Consider the following 19,459-nt stretch of genomic DNA (forward strand, 5'->3'; position numbering starts at 1 on the left):
CCCCCTTCCTTTCCTCCGTCCCTTCTTTCCTCCCTCCCTCCCTTCCCTTCCTTCTTCCCTCCCTCCCTCCCTCCCTCCCTCCCTTCCTTCCTTCCTTCCTTCCTTCCTTCCTTCCTTCCTTCCTTCCTTCTTTTCAGTTTTATAAAATGACTAATATGGAAATGTTTTACATGATTCCACATGTATAACCTATATCAGATTAGTTATCATCTCAGGGAGGGAATAGGGGAGGAAGGGAGGGATAGAATTTGGAACTCAAAAGTTTAAAAAAACAACCAATGTTAAAAATTGTTTTTACATGTGATTGGGGAAAAACAAAATATTTAAAACAAAAAGAAACAAAAAAGAACCCAAGGGGGTTGTGTGTTATTGGTCTTTTAAGAAACAGATTGGTCTTTTAAGAAACAGAAACATGCTTATATCTAGCCCAAATACATATGCATATAAAAGAACTTACTACCAGAGAGCAAGCTAAGTGTGGCAATCTCTATTCAGTTAAACCTTTGCTTCTAAAATTATCTCAGCTTACCTGGCTCCTGCCCTTTCAACTCTTTGAATATCTACAATCTTGTTCTTGCAATTCTACTGCTAGGTTTGTACCCTGTCTCCCTCTGGTGGTTGTCTCCCATACTATAATTTTAAAGTGATTATCACTATTAATACCTTAATAAGAGAATTTAGACTCAGGATGCCAGGGACTAGCGACCACATCCTGGTCTTTTTAGGAACCGCTGCACCCAGGGAGATCACTCTCAGTGGTACTGCTGGAAACAAGTCCATTGAATTCATCCGGGGGAGACAGTTTGATATAGTGGGAATAACTCTAGATATGAAGTCAGAGGACCTGGATTTGAATTGCTTCTCAGGCTCTGTGGGACTTTAGGCATCACTTTGCTCCACTGGGGTTTACTCACCTTTATAAATGAAAGGGTTGAATTAGGTGGTCTCAAAGGCACCTTCCAGCTCTAAATCCCATGATCCTATACCTTGCTGCCTCCATATAAGTCCAGCTGGCAAACTCTGGAGGTGCTGTGAAATCCAGTCAAGGGAGATTGGATTTGATATGGGAGGCAACAGGAAGCTAACGAAGACTTTTTGGCAGGGGAATGACATGATGAAAACAGTATTCTAAGAAGATGAGTCTTGTGGGATGGACAGAGAGAGCAGAGTTAAAGGTCAGAGAGTTCCAATGGGGGCTTCTAAACTGTACATAAGGATCCCTGTCGGTTGCATATTGACTTAGAAAAACACATATCAACATTATCTATGCTATTGTATTTTTATTTGTTTTGTTAAATATTTCTCAATTAGATTTTGATCTGCTTTGGGGGCCCTTGGGAGTGTAAAGGCATACTGGCCATGTGATTGATACCTCTGCAATCCTCCACTGAATCTGTAACATCATTATATATTATAAAGGGGCAGCTAATTTGGTGCTATGGGTAGAGTGATGGGCCTGGAAAGACCCAAATTCAAATCTGGCCACAGACAGAGCTGGAATGGACCTTCGAGACCACCTAATTCAACATATAAATCATACAAAGATAACTAAATTCCAATGGAGTTAAGTGATGCCTGAACTCACTATTTCCAATGTGTGGCTTTGGAGAAGTCACTTAACCTCTCTCTGCCTCAGTTTCCTCAACTGTAAAATGGGGATAATAATAGCACCTACCTTCCAGGGTTGTTGTGAGAATAAAAAGAAACATTAGTAAAGTGCTTAGGACAGTGCCTGACTCATAGTAGGTGCTATATAAATGTTAGCTATTATTATCAGGCTGCTGCTGCATCTGCATAGGCACATCCAAAAGAACAGAGAAAGGTCTGGAAAGCATTGTTAAGATTAGAATTGTTACTGACCTTGTGGCACAGTGTTGGCCTAGGTCTATCCCTTTGTTTAGCAATGGATAGCATAGTCCATTTAGGAAGAATCTCACCAGGGATTGTACCCAATACAAAGGAACAAAAATACAGATGCATAGAGGGTCACCGCAGTAGCCAAACTCTCCCGAGTTCCACAGCAATTCTACAGTCAACTCTGTTGTGTAAGGTCAAGTGGAGGAAACAGTGGTCTAGAAGTCAGAAACTAGCTGTTAAGTCAGTCATTAAACATTTATTAAGCACCTACTATGTGTTAGCCATTGTGCTAATCCCTGAGGATACCAAAAAAAAGGCAAAAGACAGTCCCTGCTCTCAAGGAGCTGACCATGTAATCAGGGAAACAACACACAAACAAATATGTTCTTTCTATCCTTTATACTCCAAGAGGACCAAAATGACACTACAAAATCATGGTTAATGTACACTGTGTTTGACTGTGGCTGATCAGCTCAGCATGAGTTTGGAAGGCTCTACCACAGGGCAGGCACACAAAGTCCTTATGAATGTTTGGGGTAGAAATTGGAGAGACAACATGCAACAGCTCTGGACAAGCAAGCTATTGACAGGATAACATGAAGGTAATTAATAGAGAGAAGGCACCAGAATTGAGGGGGAATGGGAAAGGATTTTTATAGAAGGTGAGAGTCTAATTGGGTCTTGAAGGAAAATAGAGATGGGAGGAGAGAGAATTTCAGACATGAAGGGTAATCAGTAAAAATGTCTGGAGTTAGGAAATGGAGCATCTTGTTTGAAGAACAGAAAGGTGACCAGTGTCACTGGATTGAATTATACATGGCTGTGCCATTGTAATGCTGACTACACATAGCTTCAGAAGGAGAGAAAGGTTGGTGCCCTCATTAGTATTGTTGGCATCAACTGCCTACCTCCTGTCCCACAAATTGGCCCCCTCCTTGATTGGGGTATCACAAACACAGCATTCACTGGTTTCCCATCCTGGTGTGCTCTGGTTCCCATCATTTATATGGAATTAATTGTTTCCAATGAAGTAAAAGCCATCCTTTCCCAGACCAATCTTCAATCTGCCCAGACCCACCCATGGGCATATTTCTCTTGGGAAAAATCCTCAGCCAAATGAAATTAGAGACTCGGAGAAAGAGCTGTTGGCTCCAAAGGTAGTGTTCCAAATCTGGCAGCATCAGGGTTTCTGGTGACAGCCCTTTCCATGAGCCCATAAACTAAACCAATACAATACCTAGTATCATTCTTTAAGGCTTCCTGCATATCAGCACTCATATCCATAAGACATGGCATTATCCTCCAGGCGTCAAAACCAAGAGCCAACCTCTGCAAGCCTTCCTATAGGTAGAAAACTTTCTCATTACCAAGCTCCACCTGAACACTATGAACTTCATCTACTCAGCAGCAGCAGGGAGGTACTTAGACCCAAGTGCAGCTCACAACTCTATGTGAAAATTTAGTCCTAATTATGTGAATGGGGCTTTATCTTTGATGGATGTTTCTGTTCACTGCTGTCCTAGGAATACTGGACCAAGGGACTATACCTTGTGCCATAATGGAGCAGCTTCAGGCTATGTGAAATTGTTTAAAATACTGCATGTGGGGGCAGCGCAGTGAATAGAGCACCGACCCAGGAGTCAGGAGGACCTGAGTTCAAATGTGACCTCAGACACTTGACACACTTACTAGCTGTGTGACCTTGGGCAAGTCATTTAACTCCAATTGCCTTGCCTTCCCCCCTCCAAAAAAAATGCTGCATGTGGCTATCTGCTATTTTTATGGACATTTATACAGTCCAGTGTGGATCACTACACCTGGACATCAGAGGTTTATGCCTGGGCTCTGTTGGAAATCCTGCAGGGGCATTGCAGTCCTTAACAATTCCTTTGCATCCCTGCTTCTTGGTGTCCTGGACATGTCTTATGGGTTGTCAACAGAAATGATTTCCTGCCTTATTAGATATTCATCTTGTATTTCATGGGTTCTAATGGTATTAAGTATAAAGTATAAGTATACCCAGTTCATTAGTAATAGCTGATGATAATAACTTTAAGGCTTGCAAAGCACTTTATAAATATTTTCTCATTTGATTATCAAAACAGCCCTGGGAGATGGGTGCTATTATCTCAATTTTATAGATGAGGAAACTGAGGCAGACACATTGCCTCAGGGTCACACAGAATGTAAGGGCCGCTCAGGAAACAAGTGTCTGTTAAGTGCCTACTATGTGCCAAGTACTGTGCCTCATGATTTATATACATTGCTTCATTTGATTCTCACGACAACCTTAGGAGGCAGGTCCTATTATTATTATCCCTATTTTACAGTTGAAGAAACTTGAGGCTAAGTGACATGGCCAGGGTCAAGCAGTTAGTGTTTGAGGTGGGAGCTGAACTTGGGTCTTCCTGACTCCAGACCTAGCATTCTTTCTACTGCACCATCTAGCTGCCCTGTGTCATTATTTTTGCCTGCACAAATCTGTCACCCCATCTATTCAGTTAATGCCAGTGGCTCCTTATTTTTTCTAGGATAAATATAAAACCCTCTATTTGGATTTTCCCCACCTTTCCAGTCTTCTTACACCTAACTCCTCACCACATATGCTCATACAGTGACATTAGTCACCTTGTTTTTCCTTACACAAGACACTACATCTCCCAATTGTACATTTTCACTGACTGTTCCCCAAGCCCGGAATTCCCTCCTTCCTCATTTCCTCCTCCTGGCTTCCCTCAAATTTCAGCTAAAATTCCATGTTCTAGAAGAAGCTTTTGCCAGTCCTCCTTAAACTTACTGCCTTCCCTCTGAGATCACCTCTAGTCATACATACACACACACACACACACACACACACACGCACGCACACATACGTACACTTTACATAGTTTGCATGTTGTCCTCCCCATTAGAATGTGAGCTCCTTGAAAGTAGGGACCTTTTTTTGTCTTTCTTTGTACCCCAAAACTTAGCACCGTCCCTGGCACACAGTAGGCGAATAATAAATGCTTGTTGACTTGATTGCCAAACATGTGACCATCTATAGTCCTAGGAGGTTGACAGAAATTCATGGTGAAGGAAATCCTGAACTTTCCATTTTGAAAGAAGCTATCTCTAGGCTCTCATTGATTGGAAGGACCAAGGGTCTATAGTCACTCTTGGCAACCTGTCAGAAACCTCCATGCACTAAGACCAGTATAAAATTTCCACTAGCAATACTCCAGCAAACCATAGCCCTGTGACCAAGAGAGGTAGTCCATGTGGAGGGAAGCTGTACAAGCCCTTCCATCTGGCAGCAGAAAGGAGGTATGGCTGGAATATACAGATCAGTTCTAAAAGTTCACTCCTGTGGAGCTGCGGTTTTCACAGTACAGTTTGGGGACTGCTGTGGGGGTGGGAGGAAGGGGCCATGGGATCAAAACTATTTTTGTAAAGCACTAAGCTGTTTTCATTTCTAACAGCATAAGCATCAAGAGATGTAACCCAGATGAAGAAAAGATCTTGTGGGGGGTCCTCAATAATTGTAAGTGTCTAAAGGGGTTCTGGGTCCAGTAAGTTTGAGAACCACCACCACTCTAGAGAGAATACTGAGTGTGGCAGTTGTGACCTTCAGTGAAAGCCTTGATCCTGGATTTATCACAGTTTGCCTGGCTCCTGACTTCTGGGCTCATTAATTTTTTTTCCTGTCATCCTACCTTTTCTGGCTATATAAATTCCCATGAGATTACAACCTATACTCTAGTTTCCTCTGGTTGCTGTCTTCCCTAGTATGATGTTCAACTTGATGACCTTCTGAATCGTCCTCTATCTATAGTTTCCCTTCATTCCACTGGCATTTGACATCTCTTACACAAATAGCCCTCATTGCTCCCACCCTCCTACCATGCTTGCATAGCTGTTCTTGTCTGCCAGCATCACAGCTGATGATTTTTTCCCAGACAGTGTCATCTGACCAGTCAGCCCACGAAGACATTTCCCTGCTGTGTGATCTAGGGCGAGTTTCTGTGTGCTGCCTCAGTCCATCATTAATCCAAAGAGCAGGCCCTTTCCACCCAACCCTCTCCTGAGGGGAAGTACAAGTAGGCAAAGTAATTTTAGCATCCAGCATGAAAGGCAGAGTCGAGTTATAAGGAATAATAATAATGACACTCCTGTTGCAGTTATAATCAGCCCCTGTGATTGCTCTGACTCTAAACTAGGTCAAAAAAGTCTCATTGCACACACTAAGCATTATGAGGATTCCTTCACAAGAATAAATGTTAAAAGTCCTAGAGGGATCCCAAGCCAGAGAACAGAAATTAATCTGGGACATCAGAATGAAAGCATCCCAAAGCTGCAATGTTGTCCCACAGGTTACTTGGGAAAAAAACACTCCCCTGCAGTACAATAAAACACACAGTTCTAAGAAAGAAAACCACCACCTCTTGATTTCTGATTTTACCCTTCTATTGCTAAGCAGATTTTCCTTGCCTTAGACTTTCTAGCATTTTAGGAAGGGACCCTGTCCAAGGTACCTCAGACCCATAACTGCCGCGAGCTCTCTGGGTTTGCTTCTCTGAACTCTAAATGGAGTCTAGTCTTCTTTTCTACTGCTGGTTCCTTTCTATGCTTTTTCTTTTTTAAAATAAAGTTTATATTGATACCTATTCTTGCTATATCATGGTAATTTTCAAATATAATCACTCTTCCCCTGACAAGCTCTTTGTGACAAAGAAAAAACAGTCAAGCAAAACCACTCAACACAGTGACTTACTTTGGCATGCAACATTCTATATCTGTAGTTTCCCAGCTTTCTACTGAAAGGAGGGAGGCTCCTTCTTAAGTTTGCTAAAGGGCCAAACACTGGCAATTACTTGGTTTTAAGCTTTATTTTATTGTTCTTTTCATTTATGTTACTGTATTCATTGTGCATGCTGTTCTTTTGGTTTTGTATATTTTACTCTATGCCAGTTCATAAAGGCTCTATCCTAAGCCCCTTTCTCTTCTTCCTCTCTACTCTCTTGGTATCCTCATCAACTTTCATAGGTTTAAGTATCAGGTCTATGTAGATGACTCCCAGTTCTATATATCCAGCCCCAGGATCTCTCCTGAGCTTTGGTTCTGCATTATGAATTGCTGATTGCACATTTCAAACTAGACATCCTGGAAACATATTAGTCTTAACATGTCCAAAACTGAACTCATTATCTTTCTCCCCCTTAAATCCTCCCTCTTCCAAATTTCCTTACTTTTTTTTAGAAGGTGACACAGTCCTTCCAATCTTTCAGGCTCGTGACCTAAGCATCATTCCTGACTCCTCACTCTCCCTCATCTCAATATCCAATCAGCTGGTGAATCTTGCCATTACTATTTCCACAACATTCCTTGTATCCTACCCTTCATGCAACTGCCTCTTTAGCTCTGCCCCTTATCATCTCTTGCCTAGATTATTGCAATTGTTGTTCAGTCATTTTTCAGTCATGCCCAAATCTTCATGACTCCAATTTTATTTTCTTGGCAAAGATGCTGGAATGGTTTGCCATTTCCTTCTCTAGCTCATTTTACACATGAGGAAACTGAGGTAAATGGGGTTAAGTTACTTGTCCAGGGTCACACAGCTAGAAAGTGTCTGAGACCAGATTTGAACCCAGGAAGAAGTGTCTTCCTGTCTCCCAGGCCTGGCCACATGGCTGCCCTTATTGCAGTGACCTCCTAATTGGTCTTCATGCCTCAAGTCTCTCACCATTCCAATCTATCCTACACAGTGCTGTCAAAGGAAGTTTTCCTAAACAGAGAACTGATCATGTCTTCTCCCCTAATCAATAAACTCCTGAGGTTCCCTATTGTCTCTAGGATCAAATATGAACTCCTCCATTTAGATGTGAAGGCTCTATACAACCTGAGCCCAACCCATCTTTCTAATCTCATTGAACATTATACTCTTCCCTCTCCTTTTCTCAGTCTGTGATCCAGCCTAACTGGCCTTCTCTCTGTTCTTGACATATAACACTGCATCTCCTCTCTCCTATGGCTCTGCTTTGGCCACCCCACATACCTGGAATGTACTTCCTCCTTACTTCTGCCTCAAAGATGCAGTTCAAGTACCATTTTATTTGTGAATCACCTCTCTTGATTCCCCTATTAGATTGTAAACTCCTTGAGGGGAGGGACTGTCTTTTTGTTTTTGTTTGTATCTCCAACACTCAGAAAAGTACCTGACACATAGTTGCTTAATAAATATTTATTGTACTGTATTTATTATATTGTACTCCCCCAACAGGGTAGCTAGGTAGTGCAGTGAATAAGGTGCTTGGCCAGTAGTCAGGAAGATTCCTCTTCTTGAGTTCAAATCCAGCCTCAGACACTTCCTAACTGTGTGATCCTGGACTAACCCCATTTGCCTTAGTTTTCTCATGTGTAAAATGAGCTGGAAAAGGAAATGGCAAACCACTCCAGTATCTTTGCCAAGAAAACCCCAAATGGGAACTCAAAGGGTAGGACACAACTGAAAAATGATTGAACAATTCCCCCCAATTCCTAGTGCCTTCCCTCTTCAAATACCTTGTATTTATTAACTTCATATTCATGCTGTCTATATATACTTGTCTCCCTATTAGGGGTAGAGACTGTTTAATTCTTTGCGTTAGTATCCTCAGCCATAGTATAATGCCTAGCAAATTGTTGTTCAGTTATTTCCATCGTGCTCTACTCTTTGTGACCCCATGTGGGGTTTTCTTGGTGAAGATACTGGAGTGGTTTGCCATTTCCTTCTCCAGTTCATACTACAGGTTAAGAAATTGAGGTAAATGGGGTTAGATGATTTGCCCAGGTTGATCAATAGTACTAATAACAAAGAATGATGATAAAATAAACATCCATGAACCTAGTTTAAGCACCACATTCCACAAAGAGACAACATTCAAACGGGACATCTGTTTGCAATATGAATTGACTTCTGCATGTGCCAATATGGCGCAATGTATGTTACTAGACAGCAAGGTCATTGAGGGCAGAGACTAAGTCTTATCTAAATTTTGTGTTGCACTCCCCCAACTCGCTCACTGCCTTAGAACAGAGTTCTGTACATAGTGGTCAAGAAATATCATATTGTGCTGGTATCATATTTCATGTTGCTATCCAAAAGTGCAGTTGATTCCCTCAGAAGGTTTTTGAACAAAAGCTGAACAACCATTTGTCGAGTATGTTGTAGAAGGCGTCATTGCTCAGTTAAGGGTTAGTTGGATTAGCTAACCTCTGAGGTTCCTTTCAATAATGAGATTGTGCTATTCAGTTATCTTATTATCTATTTTATGCTTTCTTTGAGATTTAGCTCTCCTTGAGATCCAGGACTGTTTCCTATTTGTTGTTGTTTTTAAAAAAAATTTCTAGTACCTACAACAGTACTCTGGATATAATAGGTACTTAGTGTTTATTGAATTGAATTCCTTCATTTTCTTTCTTCTTCCTTTTACCTTTCTCTCTCCTCCTTATTCACTCTCGATGTACCCTCACCTTCTCTCTCTGTCTCTCTCTGTCTCTCTGTCTCCCTGTCTCTGTCTCTGTCTCTCTGTCTCTCTCTGTCTCTCTGTCTCTCTCTCTCTCTGTCTCTCTGTCTCTCTCTCTCTCTGTCTCTCTCTCTCTCTGTCTCTCTCTGTCTCTGTCTCTCTCTCTCTCTCTCTATCTCTGTCTTTGTCTCTGTCTCTCTCTCCCTCTCTCACCCTCCCCTGCCTATGTTCTGCTAGGAGGATCCAGGGACATTACTCATCCCCAATAAGGGTACTTAGTGTTAATCCTTTGTGCCATTCAGGTCAGTTTCCTTTCTTTCCTCCATTTAATATTAATAATGACTCACATTGTTAGCAAAAAACTGGAGACTAATCAACTCCCTATTGATTGGGGAATAGCTAAACAAATTGTGCCAAATGAATGTGATGGAATATTGTTGGGCTCTAAGACAGTGATAATAATGCCTAATATTTATGTGGCATTTTAAGGCTGCAAAGGTCTTACATATATAATTTCATTTGATCTTTACAACAAACCTGGGAGATAGATGTAATTATTATCCTCATTTTACAGAGGGGGAGGAGTAGGGATATGGGAAAAATCTAGGCAATGTGAAAACAGAAGATATCAATTAAAATCTGTTTTTTAAAAAGCATTCTTGTTGTTTGGTTGTTTCAGTCATGTCTGACTCTCCTTTGTGACCCATTTAGGGTTTTCTTGGCAAAGATGCTAGAGTAGTTCACCATTTCCCTCTCTAGCTCATTTTTTAAGGATGAGGAAAGTGAGGCAAATAGGGTTAAATGACTTTCCCAGGCTCACAGAGTTAGGAAGTATCTGAGGCCAGATTTGAACTAATGAAGAGGAATCTTCCCGACTCCAGGCACAGCACTCTAACCTGCACCTCAGAGTCTTACTAGCTATTTGACAATGAGTAAGTCACTTAACTTCTCTGAGATTCAATTTCCTTATCTATAAAATTATAGTACTTACCTCTCAAGGTTATCGTGAATATCAAATGTCATCATGTATGTAAAGTGTTTTGCAAACTTAAGGTGACATGTAAATGTAAGCTAATTTCATGATTGTGGTTATTGCACAGGCAGCCTGCTCTTGTGGTTAGAGATCTGGCCTTGGAGCTAAGGAGGTCTGGGTTCAAGTTCTGACTTTGACACTTTGTGACAAGTCACTTAAGATCATAGTGCTCTTGACCAGTGTAATCAAACTCAGATAGAATGGGAAGCACAAAACAATAGGGAAGGATCCTGATAGGCTGCATAGGGACTTAGAAAACCACATATTGACATTATTTATGTGGTATTGTATTTTTATTTATTTTGCTAAATATTTCTCAATTATATTTTAATCTGGCTCAGGTCCCACTCTAGAGTGTCACAGGCCATCAAGAAGACTATGTGTTTCACACTTTTACTCTAGGCAATCCTCTAAGATTATAAATTGCAGAGAAAGTGGTGACCTACGTTGATAGAGGGAATTTTCTCATCAGAGAGTTTTTTATACCGATAAAATAATATACGATTATTTCGTACTTTAGAGTTTATGAAATGTATATCCCTCACAATAATCTTGGGAGATCAATAAATAAAATTCCTGTCTCTTCAGCCTAAATCTTATATTAATATCACAATTATTTACCACTGATTCCCTACTCCTCTGATATAGCCCTTCCATCAATCAATCCACTAATTAATCAATAATCATTTATTAAGCTCCTACTAGATGCCAAGCACTAGGGATACAAATCCAAAGAATGAAACAATCTTTACTCAAAAGGAGCTTAACTTCCTTTTCTAATTTAATTTTTTTCAATTAACAAGCATTCTTTCCTCTTCCTCCTCCTTTCCATTAACTCTATTAACTAATCATGGAGAAAGCTCAGTTTTCCTTTTTGACTCTTCAGACAAAGGGGTAGTGATTCCACCTACAATTCTCATTTGCTTGGGCTCTGCCCCCGTCAGATGGTTATCAACTTCCCCTGGGACACAGGCCTCTTCAACAATTAAAGTAGATACTTGGATGTTTTTTCTCATTTCAGTTTTCACAAGACTTATGTGTTGTGGTGTAATGGAAATGCAAATTTAAAGATCTTCCCTGCCCCTAGGCCCTTTGATAGGCTTAAGAGACTCTGAGAACCTTCCTTGATTTGAAAATATACTCTGCCTCCTAATAGGCTGAATGTGGTCACATGGAGCCTGTGGCAGGAGGCTTGGTTTTCAGGAATGCCCATACCTTGATACTGTGTGATTGGGCAGTGGGTCAAGAGGGTGGTTACATTCTCTGACCCAGGAGAAGGCTATATAATCCCTGATGTGAGTCTTTGCTTTGGGGCTCACTTTGAGAAGTGTTCTGTGATTTGATCAGATGAGACTCTGGGAAGCTTTGAAAAACCCAGGTATTGATTTGGTATGGATCTAATGGTTGGACAGTTTGGAAACCTGTCTACTCGATCTGTTTCTCTGTCTTGATAATTCTGTCTGTATACTCTGAAGTTCTGGGTGCTGCCCTTTTTCCCCTGAACTAGGTAAACAATACATATTTGACTGATTAAAGTAAGCTTGTTAACCAATTTTGAGTTGCTTTCCTTTAACAAAGCAGATCTAAGAACCTGTGTTGGGCAGCCACCCTGGGGATGCTGTGGTGCTTGCTTCTACATGTGGGTATACAGGAATGATGGACAGTCTAGAGCCCAGTAGCATATTACTGTATAAAAGAAGTTAGATTCTGTGTTCCCAGATAGTCACCCCTTGGTACTAGTGGTGACCTTCTCTTCAGCTTTTCTTCACGTTTCTACAGCAGTCAGCACCTTTCATGGCTAACTACATGGCCAATGAGATACCTCCTAATTTTAACATTCTCCAATAGTATAGTCCTTTTCTTTTACATTTTAGGAAACTGAGGCACAAAAATGTGACAGACTTTGGATAGCTCAAGATCATTGGGTGGTAGGAAAAGAATTTGAACCTAGGTCCTCTGTGAAGTAGGTATGGCAAGTATAACTCATTATGTAACTTTTTTTTTTTTTAATAACTGAGGATCAAAGAGGTTAAGGATTTTCCCAGGGTCACACAACTAGTAAGAGCCTTAGGCAAGATTCTTTCTGACTCCAAATCCAGCCCTCTTGAATGAAAAGCCAAGGATTTTTTCCACTGTAAGCTGGGCAGCATGACAGGAACAGCTGCAAATGCCTTACTACCTGGGGGTATGGAAGACTGTATGTGGATATGAAATCATGGTGTGTGTGTGTGTGTGTGTGTGTGGACAGAAGGGAAAGGTCAGGGTGGGCATGAGATCTGACCACATGTCCCCTCAAACTGCAGTGCTAAACAGAGAATTGCAGAGGAGGAGAAGATAAGAGCAGCTGCAGCCCTAGTCCTTGGGGTGACCACCTGGGAAGCGCTCTTCAGGATACAGTATTTCCCTGAGCTGGTAACAGATGGCAGGGCAGGAGCAATCACCCAAGATGCAGTTAATTGGCAGGGTAGCAGACGGGACCCAAGCTTGGAAAGCTTTGCCTCAGCTGCCTGGATAGCAAACCCTAGCCACTGGGAGTCCCAAGAATGGCCCAAGATAGGCTAGATCTCCCACAGCATGTGGATGGGTACTTCTCAGCATATACACAGTCTCCTTCATCAGCAAGCCCCAGCACTGCTTAGGTCTCATCCAGGCCCCATACTTTATATTCAGGGAATATTTTTTTTTTTAGATAGAGAGAGTGAGTGTATTGTTGATAAAAGAATGCTGGGCTAGGAGTCAAAGGAGCTGGTCCCGAATCTCAGCTTTCTGTGACTTACTAACCCCATGTGACCTTGGACAAAGTCCAATCACCTGTCCTGGTAATGTGACATGGTAGAGGACGTGCTAGGTTTGAAGGATTCCTGCTTCAGACTTTTTACAGCTGTGTGACCCTGAGCAGGTTAATTAACAACCTCTCTGATCTTCAGTTTCTTCATCCATAAAATGGCAGTCATACCTGCAATGCCTACCTCACAGAGTTGTTATGGGACTCGAATGACACAGAATACCTTTTAAACTGGGGAAAGAGTTGAGGAGGGGGCTAGGTGTGGACACACTTAAGGCAGGAGGAATTTTGCCTTCCAAGGTGTAGGTTCAGGTGCCTACTTCACAGTTAGGTGACCTGCCTGAAAGGCCAATATCTGAACCAGAAAGGAAAGGCTGGGTGCTTGCATAGCCATGGGAGGCCAGCAGTAGGGTAGTGTTGGGTGATAATTTGTTGGGAGGTGGGGAGAGAGTGTTGGAGATAAGCCCTGAAGCTGGATATGCAAAGGAAGTGGGATACCTCCAAATTCTACCCCTCTGATTGGGATCACTTGGGATCATGCCATGGCTTAATGGGAGTGCAAGGCCTTCACTCTGAGGATGACTGTTCTAGAGTACTGGGCAGAAACAAAGAAGTAATTAATATTTAAGATATAGGAACCTGGAATCCAAGCAGAGATTCCCCAAATGAAGGTAGGGTTTCTTTTTTTTTTTTAATATTTTTTCCATTTATATGTGAAAATTATAATATTCTTTTTTAAAAATTGAGTTCTAAATTCTCTCCCTCCCTCTTTTGCCCCCCTCATTAAGAAGGCAAGCAATTTGATATTGGTTATACCTGTGTAGTCATACAAAGCATATTTCCATATTAGTAATGTTGTGAAAGAAAACACAGACCAAAACAACCACAAACCAAGAAAAATTTAAAAAGTTTAAAAAAAGTATGCTTTGATCTGCATTTAGACTCCACCAGTTCTTTTTCTGGAGGTAGACAGCATTTTTTATCACGAGTCCTTTAGGATTGTCTAATATCATTGTACTGCCAAGAATAGCAAAGTCATTCACAATCCTTCACTGTGCAATGTTGCTGTTACTGTGTACAGTGTTCTCCTGGTTCTACTCACTTCACTTTGCATCAGTTATGTAACTTTCCAAATTTTTCTGAAATCTGCCTGTTCATCATTTCCTATAGCACAATAGCGTACCATCATAATCACATACCACAATTTGTTCACCCATTCCCCAGTTGATGTGCATCCCCTCAATTTCTAATTCTTTGCCACCACAAAAAGAGCCACGATAAATATTTTTGTGCAAATAGGTCCTTTTCCTTTTTCTTTTTTAAACTCTTTGGGATAGAGACCTAGTGGTCTATCGATGGACCAAATGGTATGTGGTTTTATAGCCCTTTGGACATAGTTCCAAATTGCTCTTCAGAATGGCTGGATCAGTTTTCAGCTCTACCAACGCTACCTTAATGTCAGAATTTTCCCATATCCTCTCCAACATTTGTCATTTTCCTTTCCTGTCATATTAACCAATCTGACAGGTGGTACCTCAGAGTTATTTTAGTTTGCATTTCTTCAATCAATAGTGATACAGAGCATTTTTTTCATATGACTATAGATAGCTTTGATATCTTCATCTGAAAATTGCCTGTTCATATGATTTGACCATTTATCAATTGGGAAAAATGAAGGAATAATTTCAAGAGTTCCTTAGGTTGAAAATAAACACAGTTTGGGGCGGCCAGGTGGTGCAGTAAGAGCGCTGGCCCCGGAGTCAGGGACCCGGGATTGGTTTTGGCCTCAGATACTTAACTTCCACCACACAAAATAACTGGCCATGTAACCTTGAGCAAGTTACTTAACCCCAATTGCTTTAAAAAAAAAAAAAAGAAAATAAGCACAGTTGGAACAGCTAGTTGGCACAGTAGAAAGAGCACTGGCACCGGAGTCAGGAGGACCTGAGTTTGAATGGGGCCTCAGACACTTGATACTTACTAGCTGTGTGACCTTGTGAAAGTCACCTAACCCCACTTGCCTTGCAAATAAATAAATACATAAAAGCAGAGTTTACTTCATGTTCTAAATCCCCAGATTGGAAAGCAGATGCAGGGATGTAACTGGACATTCTAATACCTGGGGAACGTTCAGAGTAAGGGAGACCTCAGGAGAAACTTCAGGAAGAGCTTTCCTTTGGACACAAGGCTGCATAAGTGGGAATAGGGCTTGGTGAATGAAGGCTGAGAACCTAGAATACCTTGAGGTTATTGCCAGAAAAGCCAATACTGGGAGAAGAAGCAAGGAAAACCAGGAAGAACGTCCTCTCCTTCTGTTTCTGGTGCTCTGGGTAAAAGGCCTATTCATGCTACCCTAGTTACAGCTCTGAGTACGAAAGATGTGGTCATCAGTAAGTTGGAAATGACACTGCACTTATGTAACACCTTGACTATCCCTTCAAAACAAACACACTTCATAAGTTTTAAATTTACCAGTTTTTTTTTTTTTGAGGTGGCGGGGGAGACAAAAATATTCTCAAGAGCTAGATTTTCACCAATTGTTCATGTTTAAATTTGAATTGACAACTTGGAAAGCCCCTTGTATTTGCATTGCAGTACTTAGCCTTGTGCCTGGAACACAGTAAGCATGTGATAAATGCTTGTGGACTTGACTTGTGTGATTCACAAATTCTCCAATAAGTAGACATCCAGCCTCTACTTGAATACCTGGGAATGTCCTCTACATCTACCTCCCATGATCTATCAAATGGTGGAGAACTCACTGCTCCCCCCTCTGATCACCTCCCATATCCACCCCAGCCCATTCCATTTCTGGCCAACTCTAATTGTTAATAAGTTGTTCTGCAGCCATTGAATCACTGTCTTTAAACGCGCAGAAGAAAACAGAAAGAACGCCAGAGAAAATCAGAAACAAGCAGATCAATTTTGAAAGTTCCATGTTGACTTGATTTTATGATTTACAAGAAAACCAAACATCACAGATTTATGGGTTTATATACAATCCTTTTTTTTCCCCTGTTCAACTGTGTATACAGAAATGCCCATATTATTTGATATTTGCTAAGTTCAAAATAAAAATTAAATACATTTTTAAAAATTGTTCTTTACATTGAGCCAAAATCTGCCTCCCTATTGATTTTGGTCATGAAAAGAATTGTTTTTGAGGAGGCTACTTGGTGCTTGAAAAGGGGGCGGCTAGGTGGCGCAGTGAATAGAGCACCGGCCCTGGACTCAGGAGGACCTGAGTTCAAATCCAGCCTCAGACACTTAACACAAAAACTAGCTTTGTGACCTTGGGCAAGTCACTTAACCCAAACTGCCCTCCCTTTCCTCCTCCAAAAAGCAAAAAGAAAAAAAGAAAAAAAAGAAAAGAATTGTTTTGGATAGGGAAAAGGTGCTGGGGGGTGGCCCCAAATTCACTGCCATGTCAGTGACTAATTCAGCTGACAGATGAGATAAAAGGGTATCAGCTTAGCTTTGTTTGCTGAGTTAGTTTACCTGGTGACCAGGGAGCTGCCCCAAACATTGGCTCACTCCAGGGACACCTGAATCACCACCTCCTGGTTCTCTGGGGAGGAGCAGGCAGTCTGTCAGGCATCATTTCTACTGACCCCAACAGGTCATTTGAGGGCTCACCTGGCTTCAGGGTTAGCTCTGACAGGCTGTGCTCAGAAGAACACAGGGAGAGAAGCAGGAAGCAATGTCTCCACCAGGCATGGAGCTGGCCTTATGGAGGGGTAGCCGTCTGGGGACACACAAGTTAACTTCTTTTACACGGCTCCCAGGGGGAATCCTGCAGATGGGCTTAAGTGAGGGTCTCCTAGACCTTTCATTCATGGGCCTTGTTCCAGAAGACTTAGTGACTGGTGGTTGGCTTTTATTCTTGAAGAAGACAAGTAAAGAGGACTAAACCTAGGACTCAAAAGTCTAAAGGTTAGAGAGTGATAAACAATTCCTGAGCCTGTGGATCTAGGAGCTTGCTGGCATGGACAGGTTTCCTAGAATTTGAAGACCAAATGCTCGCCATGGCAGCTAGGTGGCACAATGAACTTTTGCTGGACCTGGAGTTAGGAAAACCTAAAATACTTACTAGCTGTGTGACCCTGGACAAGTCATGTAACTTGTCTGCCTCAGTTTCCTCACTTGTAAAATAGGAATAAATATAGCATCAACCTCTTAGGGTGGCTGTGAGGATCACAGCAAAGTGTTGTAAAGCCCTTTGCAGACCTTAAAATGCTACATTAATGTTAGTGACCATCATCATCATCATGGCCAGTGTTTAAGGTATGGGAACCCCGATCCTTTGGCCCCTTACTATCCATGATCTTGGGGTTAGAATGAGAAAAGATCTCTTCCCTTTCTTCTATATGGAGCTTCTAGAGAGTCTATGGTTTCAGAAGAGGATGAGGGAAGAAGGTATGGAAAGCAGGAAGAGGGTATAGAGCTCATGTTGAGGACACTCCCCCCCCCCCCGAAAGGGTGTTTATCAAAATACAGGACCACCCAGCCCCTAAACACCCTCCTTCTCCACTGGCAAAAGCTTTCCCATTTCACTTTGTGGGTATGTACGGCCCCCAGTTCTACCATTTATGGATTCATCTGCATTAAACTCCTCTTCTCAAAAGGCAAAAGCCACTGGGAGATTGAAGCTATCATCATTCCTCTTCTGAGAATGAGGCCTTCCAGCTCCCACATTCTGTGGTTCCAGCAGGCACTTAATACGTGTTTATTGAGTAAATAGGTTTCACTCATGTTGACCTAGTCTTTAAAGGGGAATAAATTACTTTCCTCACAAGACCTTGTGCCCCAAGACTTTGGGGCAGTCAGGTGGCACAGTGGATAGAGCACTGGGCCTGGAGTCAGGAAGACTCAAGTTCAAATCTGGCCTCAGACACTTACTAGCTGAGTGACCCTAGACAAGTCATTTAACCATGTTTGCCTCAGTTTCCTCATCTGTAAAATGAGCTGGAGAAGGAAATGGCAAATCACTTCAGTATCTTTTCAGGACCCCATTTGGGGTTTTCTTGGCAGAGTTGGACATGATTGAAATAGACTAAACAAGACTTTATGCAAGTTCTGCTACCCCCATTTTGTAGATGAGGTAGGTAGCTACAGGTCTCACTACTTTCCTCACTACAGCAAAGCTATGAGGTGAATAACTATCATTATCTCTTGAGCCTCAGAGGGTTTAAATGACCCTCAAAGATTCTCAGGCTTATTCTAAGTCAGAGACAAGATTTGAAAACAGGACTCAGGATGCTGAGATCAGTTTTCTTTCCCCAGTACCATACTACTTCTCACTCTGGATGAATTAGTAAATGGTCCTTCCTCTTGGGCAAGCCTCTGGAGTCTTTTTTTATTCATTAAACCACACCCACAAATGGGTGTGAATTGTACCACACCCTGGCTTTAAGAAAGCCAGGAAGATGGTAGTAAGGAGCTTGAGGTCATTAAGGGGACCAGCATATAATAAGGGGCAGTCCCCTCATGAGGGTGTAATCGGTATAACCACTACCAGAGGGTGTGTGTGTGGGGGGGGGGGAGGACTGCGGAGCATCAAGCTAGCCCCAGACCTGCTTTCCATTTGCCTCTAAAGCAGAGGAACCCTCTCCCTCAAATACCCACCCACACCCACAATGGGAGGGCTCATCATTGGTGATTGTGCGTAGGTACTGGAAGAAGAGATGTATTTAGAGTCAGAGGAACTGGACTCCAATCCCAGAGCTGCCATCTAGGTTACCTTGGGTTCCCTGGGCCTCAGCTTCCTCATTTGTAAAATAAGGTGGTTGGACTGGATGACCTCCAAGGTCCTTTCTAGCTCAAGGGGAAACTAAACATCTAAGTGGTTAAGAGTGCTGAAATGGGAACTAAGACCTGAGTTTGGGCAGCTAGGTGTGGCTAGGTGGATAGAGCCCTGGGACCTTGAGTCATGAACACTCATCTTCCTGAGGTCAAATCTGGCCTCAGATGCTTCCTAGCTATGTGACTCTGGGCAAGTCACCTAACCTTGTTTGCCTCAGTTTCCTCATCTGTAAAATGAGCTGGAGAAGGAAATGGCAAACCACTCCAGTATCTTTTCCAAGAAAACCCAAATTCAGTCACAGAGAGCTGGACACAACCAAAAATGACTAAACAAGACCCGAGTTCAAATTCTGCCTCTGACCCTCACTAGCTGCATGACCCTGTGTAAATCATGATCTGGAAAATGGAGATCATAATAGCAGCTACATCCCAGAGTGGCTATTAGGATCAAATATATATATATATATATATATATATATATATATATATATATATATA

The sequence above is a fragment of the Petaurus breviceps genome, unplaced genomic scaffold (genome assembly GCF_028583685.1).
Source record: "Petaurus breviceps papuanus isolate PSGF00001 unplaced genomic scaffold, PetGlider_PUasm1.0 90692, whole genome shotgun sequence".
Lineage (NCBI taxonomy): Eukaryota > Metazoa > Chordata > Mammalia > Diprotodontia > Petauridae > Petaurus > Petaurus breviceps.